This window comes from Cotesia typhae, unplaced genomic scaffold (genome assembly GCF_013202065.1).
Source record: "Cotesia typhae breed Kobodo isofemale line unplaced genomic scaffold, CoteBio_Ctyphae scaffold_152, whole genome shotgun sequence".
In the NCBI taxonomy this organism is placed as follows: Eukaryota; Metazoa; Arthropoda; class Insecta; order Hymenoptera; family Braconidae; genus Cotesia; species Cotesia typhae.
The window spans coordinates 227,415-238,347 of NW_027423776.1; positions in this window are offsets into that span (position 1 = coordinate 227,415).

A 10,933-nucleotide genomic window follows, 5' to 3' on the forward strand; every position below is an offset into this window, starting at 1 on the left:
GTCGTGCCACCTGGTTGCGACAAAACTAATCGTGGAAATTGAGAGTAAAACAGATTTCCTAAATTAATGTATTGAAAATCTAATAGATGGCGGATACACATGCATTTACAACTTTAACACCGGATCCTCGTAGCATTAAAGAGCTCCCTGTGAAAGCATACATTTTCTCTTGTATATAAGTAGATGATATGTACTCCATTATACAAGTCATATAAAACTATGGTAAAAATATTAATTTATTGTTTTTAAATTATAATAATTATTCAGTGATTTAAATTAAAAGTATCTGTGCAATCAATATTTTTATTATAATTATTTAAATAAAATTATTTATTTTAATAATAATTTCTTTTTATTGCTCGTGAAATATTTATCATCAGTTTTAAAATAAATATAAATAATAATAATAATAATAATAATAATAATAATAATAATAATAAATAACAATAAACTATAAATTGTTAAAAAATAAAAGTGTTTCAATTTTTATAATAACCATTGGATTAAAATAAGAAAATACAGGATGTTAAATTACAATTACATTTGTGAGTAATAATTAATATTTTTATTCAAAAATGTCATATTCCTATAAATATTTTTATTGTTTCCTGATAAATAAACATTTAAATATATATATAGAGATTTTTTTTTGAGGGTTCTTATGTACATAATTTATATTTACTAATAAAAGTACTCCGAAATTTATAATCTGTCTTTAACATGTCTTTCCCATTCATCTAAAAGATATTCATTTTGGAGTTCATTTTTTTTTAATATCTGATATTTACAATGATAAATTATATATTTAAAAATTTCATTATCCGATCGATTATTAGATAAAAATCAAAGCGTTGTCATTAATTAGCGCGGTTCACCTCAGCATGGATGGTCTAAAATTATAAACAAAATAAATAAATATAATTTAGGCTCAGCCAATTATAATAAAAATTTAAAAGAGCTGTAAATAATCGCCATTGAGTCGCATTCTAGCTATAATGGTCCGATTTTGTTTATAAATAATAATTATTATTATATATATGAATTGATGTAGGTTAGTCTGGCTATAACCCAAAATCTTTTGTATATATAAACATAAAAAAATTTCATAAAATCCGGGTTCATTTTTTGGGATCTTCATTTTCAGGCAATAATCAGAACCGAGTTTCATTTAATAACTTTACAAAATTTTGACCGCACTTCATACAGCTAGTATTTATTCTACTTCATCGAAGTAGATAAGAGTTTAAAGATTGATAATCGCTGATCAAAAATTGTAATAAAATATATTGTAGGTGATACGAAGTTCACCGAATTAGCTCGTTTTCTAATAAATTCAATTGAAAAGTAACCCACAAACGACCTGCTTATAAGTAAACTATGGTTTAGATTTTTGCCTGCAATGATTTTTTTATTTCTTTAATTTTAATTAGTTTATGCTGGAAGAATAAGTGAACGCTTACTTTTTAAATAATAATATTTTTATAATTTTCACTGTACAGTAACCTACTACAAACGACCCATTCGCAATGCGGAGCTATGCCTGCAATAATTTTTTTATTTTCGTTTGGTCCTATAGAAAAAATTCTAGTACCTTTGTCCGTGTACTATCGTAATTTTATTTTATCCGATAAAAGGTCTATTTCATTGTAAATATTAATATTTTTTCAAAATTTACTAAAAATTCTTGGCACGGATGGCCCGGTATTGATTATTAAAAACTAAAAAATTTACGGTTCCTGTTTACTTAATCAATAGAAATGGTAATAGATGATTTTAAAGAGAAACTTCTTTACAATTGACCTGGTAGAACTATGAAAAGGAAGGGATGATTAATAACCGACTCAGATTGTTATTAGGAATCACGCTGAAGCCTGACTCTCCTCAGCCCACCTTATCATATAATAAAATAATTCTTTTAATTTAAAATAATATATAATTAACTAAAACAAAATTATAATTTAAAATAATAATTATGATTAATATTAAAGATTAACCTTGAAATGAATGGTGCTTTACTAGTGACATTTTTATTAGTTATTTAATAAATATCAATAACTATAAAGTATTAATAAATTTAAGCGTTTAAATTTTTACAAGCACTACTGGATTAAAATAGAACAATACAGGATGTTAAATTACAGTTACATTTGTGAGTAATAATTAATTAATTTATTTAAACAATTTCATATTGTTAAAAACATTTTTATTGTTTTGATGATAAATAACATTTATATTTTTTTTGGTGGGCTCTCATATACATAATTTTTATTTAAAAATAAAAGTACTCCAAAACTTTCAATTTGTCTGAAACACCTGTTTTCTATTCATTTTAAACATACTTATTTTGGAGTTGATTTTTTTTTAAATATATACAACATTTACAATAATAAATTGTTTACTAAAAAATATTATTATTCGATCAATAATTTAATAAAAATTAAAATGGTCTCAACAATTTGCACGGTGCACCTCAGCACAGACAGACTAAAATTATTAACACAAAAAAAAATCAAATATAATCAGAGCTCGGTTAATTATAATATAAATATAAAAAATCTGTAAATAATAGTTAAGGCTCATCGTAATTATAATGGTCCGATTTTGTTTGCAAATAATTACTTTTATCTGTGGTTTACTAGAGAAAATGTGAAAATAAGTGCTTTTAAGTAATTTACGAATAACACCTCGGCACGGATGACCCGGTATTATTGATAAAAACCATTTAATTAGCGTTAAGTTAATTATATTAAAAAGTTAAAGGGTTCTAAATATTTAACTGTGCCCTTCTTGACACAAATGACCCAATGTTCTTGTTTAAATTAAAATCTCACGTACCCAGACTAATACTATTCATTTTATAATATGGAGTATCGAGAAATATGAACAAAATGTGAATAGCATCAATCCCGGTCTTTTATATACAGTTCTCAAACCAACAGTATAATCAGAGACGCATGCATGCTCCTCTTCTTCTGTTACTTTTACTGCTTCTTCTATACAAATTAGACTATTGTTTAATCATTTTGTCAAGAGAAAACCATTACTTATGAATTTTAGTTATTCGTAATTATTGACGAAAAAATATGTTATACAATCAGTACCAGACCAGTTATTCCATTGAAATTAATCATTTTTTAAAATTTACAGAAAATGTCTTGGCACGGTTGACCCGGAATTTACTATTAAGAGCAAAAAAATTAATAGTTCTCGAATGTTTATTGAATAAAAATAAAGGGTCATAGATGATTTATAAAGTAAAACTTTTTCATAAACAAACTGGTAGTAATATGAAAGGATAGAGATAAAAAATACCAGATTCAGATAGTCATAAGAATAAGAAATCAGGATAAAAATCAGGTGGTATATTTCTACTTAAAATTAGAAAATGTGATGCCTATCCGATAAAAGGTCTATTTCATATTCAATATTAATAATTATTCAAAAATTACAGAAAATTTTTGGCACGGATGGCCCGGAATTAATTATTAAAAACTAAAAATTTATGGTTCCTGGTTACTTAATCAATAGAAATGGTCATAGATGATTTGTAAAGAAAAACTTTTTTACAATTGATCTGGTGGAACTATGGAAAGTAAGGGATGATTAATAACTGACTCAGATTGTTGTAAAGAATCACGCTGAAGCCCTGACTCTCCTTAGCCCACAAATGACCTAATAGAACTATGAAAAGATAGAGACTATAAATACCAGACTTAGATTGTCATAAGTAGTCAGGATAAAACTCGACTCTCCTTAGCCCACCTTGCTATATATTTACAAAATAAGAAAATATAATACCTATTCGATATAAGGTTAATTTTATTTTAAAAATTAATAATTTTTTCAAAGTTTATAAAAAATTTCTTGGCACGGATGACCCGGAATTAATAGTTAAAAACAAAAAAATTACTAGTTTCAGGTTATTCATTGAATAACAATGAATAACATTGTTATTCAATGAATGGTCATAGAAGATTTATAAAGAAAAACTTTTTCTCTCCTGAGCTTGTAGTAAAATAATAGAATAGGAATAATATATATCTGATTCAAATTGTCATAAGGAGTCTGGATAAAATTCGACTCATCATCGTTTACCTTTTTCTTTGATGACCTTAGAGAACTATAGAAAGAAAGGGGTAATAAATATGAGACTCAGAGACTCAGATTGTTATAAGGAATAAGGCTGAAGCTTCATTCTTCTAGGCACACCTTACCAAATATTAGACAAATTCTCTTTTTTTCTTTTTGTTAAATATCAAATCTACCTGATTAATATTATAACTTAAAGAAAAATGGTCAATTATATTAGAGTTTAAACTCGATACGGGTCCTTGAATAAAAAAAAATATTGACATAAAGGAAAAAGTATTGAAAAGTATTGGATTGACTAGAAGACCATTACTTTTCAATACTTTTTTCTTTGTCTCAATCCTTTTTTTTTATCAGGGGTCAGACACTACTATTTAAATGATTAAAAAAGTATGCTATATTCGCTGAAAGATTAATTATATTATAAAAATTAATGATTGTTTAAAATATACCTTAAATTCCTTGGCACGGATAGCCTGGAATTGATTTTTAAAAACTAAACCATTAATAGTTCCTGATTATTTATTGAATAAAAACGAAAAATCATAGATGATTTGTAAAGAAAAATTTCTTCACAAATGATCTGGTAGTAATATGGAGGGGTAGGGATAATAAATACCTGGCTCAGATATTTATAAAGAGTCGGGCCCAGACTCGACTCTTCTTAGCCCCCTTTGCCATATATTAAAATAATTTTATTTATTTTAAATAATATAAAATCAATGTAAACAATATAATAATTTATAAAAAAAATTATTACTAATATTAGAATTTAACTTTGAAACAGGTAGTGTATTACATTACTTAAAATAAGAAAATGAAATACCTATCCAGTAAAAGGTTTATTTCATTGTGAATATTAATAATTTTTTAAAAAAAGTTATTGGCACGGACGGTCCGGAATTAATTATTAAAAATTAAAAAATTTAATTTAACTAATTAAGTATATAAACATTATGGACAAAATTATATATCATGGACGAATAACTTGGAATCTAATTTTAAAATTTTAATTTTGGGAGTGGAACAGCCCAGGGGACTGATATTTCGGTGGTTTACGAATTCATAGCAAAAAAATCAAAATTTATTTCATTTTAATTTTTAACGCTCCAAATAGAAATGTTTTTTTACTTTAGTAATAAATTTTTTTTAGTTAAATAATAACAATTTTTCTAATAAAAAAATGCCCGGGACAGCAAAAAACATCCTTACAGAGAATCACCCATATATAGATAACACACTCTGTATATAATTTTTCATTAATTTTTGAACTTTAATACATTGTATATAAATAATTAAGCAGTCGAAAATTCAAAAAATTTTTTTTTTCAACCCAAAACAAATACATTAAAAGACTGTCTGTCAGTTTTTTAAAAGTTTCTGACAATTTTTTTTTAAACTAAGAAACTGGTACATAACTGTAAAGAGCACATGCAATCAATGTTAAATATCCAACTATTAATTGAATTCATCTCGGGTTATAGGCGGCTACTCGACAAAATTTTAAGGGTAATTGTATCATCATATTATTAATAAATATACAAAAATTTAGAATTTTTCGAATTTATGGTTTAACCGCGACAGCTACCTTAGAAGTAAATTAACACAGCTTTGTGTAAGTGTAGCATTAAAAAAGTGTTACTCAAGTATTGAAAAATATATTTTTGTATCGGAAAGCGAATCGATGAAAGGATATAAATGATTAATCGTACTAAATCAACACGTTAAAATGTTTAAAGTTTACACTAAACTTTTACATTTTACACAATGACGAAAAATTTCTTACTGAGTGTTAAAATGCAAGTAACTGCATCACTAATGCAACAGAGAAATGTAAATAGCTCCGTAATTGAGAATAATGTTTTATGTTTTGTAGCTACACTTATAATGATTTTGCGAGAGGAACGCATAGATCTACATTCTGTACAAACTGGAAAATATGTACAACCCCACCAAAACACCGAATCAAAAAAATAATCAAGAGTACGTCGAATTCTGGAAAGATATAAAAAAAAATAAAAAAGACAATGAAGAAGTAAATTTAATTGATGAAATTAAAAAAATAAATCATATAAAAGAATTACAAGAAAATGAGAGGAAGATTGTCGAAAAACTAATTAATAATATAAAAGAGAGGTATGAAGAAAAATACGAATTTGAAAGATATACAATGTATACAGCAATCAATGATCCTAAAAATCCGCCTGCAATCATGGATCATATAAGGGACATTAGGCATAAGCTTATCGCCTCAACGGATCCTGCAGTACTATTTACTGTATATAATGCACCAAAATCATCTGTAAATTTTGGAAAAAATATAAAAAGTTCATCAGAAGAAGCAGCTCAAAAATATTATAAATATTACCTCATTTATAAAGAAAATGAACTCATGTGAGCTTTTGGAAAATAATACCGGGCCAACCGTGTCAGTCTTATCCGTACATTTTTAATAATTTTTTATATTAATGAGTTAAGGTGCAACTGAATATATTTTCTTATTTCTTCTAAATATTAATTAAAAACTTTATTAAAAATATAATTACAAACTTAAAAATCTCTAAATTAAAATACAATCGACTGGGTATTGATTATGAAAAAATTATTATATGAAATACTGGGTCATCCGTGTCAGAATAGGTGTGTTAGTTATGAACATCGTTCATTTTATTAGTAGAACTGTAAGTTATAAATGTAAATTATGTATTTTGACAACCTAAATGATAGGAAGAAAAATTCCATGCTATCCGTGCTAAGGATTTCCGTGTAAATAATTATCAGAGTTTTATAGCAATAAATATTAGTCCACACACCAACACACCCTCATTTATTAAAAACAATTCCGTGTTACATGTGCACGGAAAAAGAAAACTCGAAAAATTACAGTGTATAATGCAACGTGGCGCTTCGTGATGAAAACTGGAAAAATTACAATTTAAGATTGTAATTATTACGGATTTTATAAAATTACATTGTAAAATGTAATATTTACATTGCAAGCTCTGAATATTGAATTAAAACATTGAATTTAGAAAAATGCTATTTCAAACTGTAATTTTTCTAGTTATGATTACAGCTGGACTCATTTTACATTTTATGTTTAAATTTTCGAGTTGTCTTTTTCCGTGTGCTAAGGATTTCCCTTTAAATTATTCACTAGTTATACTTTTATAAATAATGGTCTTCCCGGGAGAGAAATGATCAAATCTAATCAGATATGAACAGGCATAAGTCTTCAGGTTTGATCAATTATAAAAAATGACCAGGCTTGATCATACTTGGCTAGGCATAAACGGATCCAGTCAGATCTGTTCATGTCTGATCAGGTTATTGTATGTCACAATTTACCATCACTTCTCATTAAATAATTGATAATATTCATAAATTATACTTTCTATGGTTGCAACTCATTCTCTGTAGCCAATTAAAATGAAAAAGAAATCACTACAGGTAATTGAAAGCTGCAATTTCAACATAATACTTGGTTTAGCCGTAGAAGTTATAAGTAATGCATTATTTTTATGGAATCTTTAAAAAATCATGAAAAGTATAAATTATTTAATAATTGACTCCAGGTTATCCGTGCCAAGAAATTTAATGAAAATTTTTAACAGTTGTTGATTTTTACAATATAATAGACCTTTGATCAAATATCACTTATTTTTTTATTCATTATAGTAATAGTGCCCTATCCGTATAAAGTTTAAACAGTTACATTACGGAACATTTTTCTTACAATTATAACAATGTTCAGGTAGATTGGATATTTATCCATATAAAAAAGTCTGTCTGTTACATAGCAAGGAGTGCTTTAGAAAGTCAAATTTCACCTTTACTCAGAGACTAACGATCAAAGCAGAATATTTATTATCTTTTTCTCCTCACTGTTCAGCCAGGTATTTTGTGGCAAGGTGTTATCGAAAAATCTTTAGAATCTATCAAACTTTATTCAATGATCATCTTTGTTTTCAAAATTATTTTAGATTTGATAATTATTCCGGGCCATCCGTGCGTACGGATGTTTACGTAAATTTTGAATAATTATTAATTCTTCTGTTATGTCCAAGATTAGACTTATTGAAATATAATTTTGGTCCAAGTCTTGCGACCTATAGACCGGGATCGTGAGATTGTGTTTGGAATGTAATAATGTTTAGATGGGTGTTTTACTTTTGTGGTGAATTTATTTTAACTATAGATTTACAAATTCTAAATTGAAAGTCTGAATATAAAGGTAACTTAATTTGTTAAATATTATAACTTACAATAACCCGATGATCCCTGTTGAGTTGATCCTTGATTGGATCCTGCTGTATGTTTTATCAGGATACGGGATGTTCACTTGTCTCAAACTACCGAAGTCGTTATTTTTGTGTTGTTTCACGTTTTCCACGATATGAGGAGAAACAAAGTGTGCGGACACTTGAATGAAATCAGGAAAAATGTATTGACTCAAATTGAAAGTGAACGGTTATTCTCAGTTACACGTTTTCCTACTGTATGTAGAGAAAACTAAGTATGCGGATACTTGAATGTAACGATTAAAATTTAACACTTGAAAATGGTATCGATTGACCAAAGTTTAAAACAAGTAACTGATAACTAACTGTTGAGAGAGTTGAACTAGGACTGAACTCGTATTGGAGATTAGAAAAAAAGTAACGAACTCTTAGTTATATAAGTGTTCCCTAATTAAGGCTCCACCTATTGGGCCTTGAGTTGGGGCACAGCATTTTCCAATCAGGGTCAGTTTTCAGGGTATCACCCCTACTCCGTAACTATTTTGGGCAGGTAAAGGACTACCCTGATGCTAGCTTGTCAGTGTGCACACCCACTCACAAACTAACATTTTTAAATGTTAGTGTGGACCTGACGCTTGAATGACTGTTTCACTACCTGTTTACCTAAGAGACTCACTTGTAGCGAAGAGTTGGTTATAACTACAGGTAATGCAAATTGTGTACATGATCGGTTTATAGTGAACAAAATTTTTCATCTAATTTATTAATTATTAATTATAAATATATAAGTAATAATATTATTTTTGTTTAGTATATGGAACTATATATTGCTGGAGGGCCCGGCTAACAATTTATGAACTTGACAAAACTAATAATTTTTATGAAATTAAATTTTTTTTTAAGAATTCCTATCATTTCATTCGCAAAATACTGTTTATTAAAAGATTTATAATCATTGAAATAACAGACTCTTGGATAAAAAAGAGAATGTTTTATAGTAATCACAAAATACCCACCGGAGTAAAACAAATTATATAGAAATCTATATATGAATAATAATAATATAATAAGAGTAATCCCGAAAAACACTTTTTCGATTTTCTTTCGTTCACGATATCTCTCGAACGAATCAACAACCCCTTTCGACCAGCTTGGTGGCGATCGACGTGGTTTTTATTCTCTATATAGCTTAGTAGTTTTTGGAATCGATCGGTGGAGCCGTTTAAAAGTTATCCGAAAAAAACCACATTTGAAAAAATTTTTTTTCTTAGTTTTTTTAAGATTTCTCAATATCTACTGATCCGAATCGATCCAAATTATACTCAAAATCTAAGTTTGGCCAAGCCCTTTCGGAAGGCACCAGCCGCGATCAAATCGGTCAAGCCGTTCAAAAGTTATAAGAAGTTTACACACACACACACACACACACACACAGCCGCACGTACACCATAGCGGGAAGAGTCAGGGTATCTAATGAAAACTCAATTTTCGAAAAACGGGGTAAAACCAATAACTTCCCGATTTTTTAAAATCTTCGATTTTTATAGCGGGAAGATAAAAATTCAAAAATTATAACTGGCAAAGCTCTGAATCATGAACAATCCGTTTGTAGGTAACTTGTTAATTTAATTTATAAAAAAATTATTATTAAAAAAATAAGTGCAGAGTTATTCTCCCAACATCGAGTAGTAACAATAAAAGTCGTTCTGACCTGTCAAAGTATACCCTTTCATATTTTTCGAAACATTACATTTTTCATAAGAAATAATTATTTTTTTCCAAGGAAACAAAAAAAATTACAATTTTTGAAAGTTGAGAAATTAAAATTTTGAATTTTAGAGTATCGCGCCAAAAATTAGAATCTAAAAAATATGACGATTATTGCAAACAAAACTCTAAATTATTCAAAGGTCGTTTGAAGGTTACTTCTCGATTGAATTTATAAAAATATTATTATTTAAAAAGTAAGCGTTCACTTATTCTTCCAGCATAAACTAATTAAAATTAAAGAAATAAAAAAATCATTGCAGGCAAAAATCTAAACCATAGTTTACTTATAAGCAGGTCGTTTGTGGGTTACTTTTCAATTGAATTTATTAGAAAACGAGCTAATTCGGTGAACTTCGTATCACCTACAATATATTTTATTACAATTTTTGATCAGCGATTATCAATCTTTAAACTCTTATCTACTTCGATGAAGTAGAATAAATACTAGCTGTATGAAGTGCGGTCAAAATTTTGTAAAGTTATTAAATGAAACTCGGTTCTGATTATTGCCTGAAAATGAAGATCCCCAAAAAATGAACCCGGATTTTATGAAATTTTTTTATGTTTATATATACAAAAGATTTTGGGTTATAGCCAGACTAACCTACATCAATTCATATATATAATAATAATTATTATTTATAAACAAAATCGGACCATTATAGCTAGAATGCGACTCAATGGCGATTATTTACAGCTCTTTTAAATTTTTATTATAATTGGCTGAGCCTAAATTATATTTATTTATTTTGTTTATAATTTTAGACCATCCATGCTGAGGTGAACCGCGCTAATTAATGACAACGCTTTGATTTTTATCTAATAATCGATCG